Source organism: Ipomoea triloba, chromosome 16 (assembly GCF_003576645.1).
Source record: "Ipomoea triloba cultivar NCNSP0323 chromosome 16, ASM357664v1".
Lineage (NCBI taxonomy): Eukaryota > Viridiplantae > Streptophyta > Magnoliopsida > Solanales > Convolvulaceae > Ipomoea > Ipomoea triloba.
In genome coordinates, this window is record NC_044931.1 from 7,312,852 (window position 1) to 7,313,122 (window position 271).

Sequence of the window (271 nt, forward strand, 5' to 3'; positions counted from 1 at the left end):
GCAACGTGGTGCGGACTTGGCCGAGACATGCCGCAACGAGTTGCGGAAGTGGGCGAGAAATGCCGCAACGATGTGCGGACATGGGCGAGAAATGCCGCAACGATGTGCGGACTGTGCGCGGACACGGCCGAGAAATGCCGCAACGATGTGCGGACTTGGTGCGGAGATGGCCGAGAAATGCCGCAACGAGGTGCGGACTTGGCCGATACATGCCGCAACGTGGTGCGGACACGGGCGAGAAATGCCGCAACGATGTGCGGACTGTGTGCGG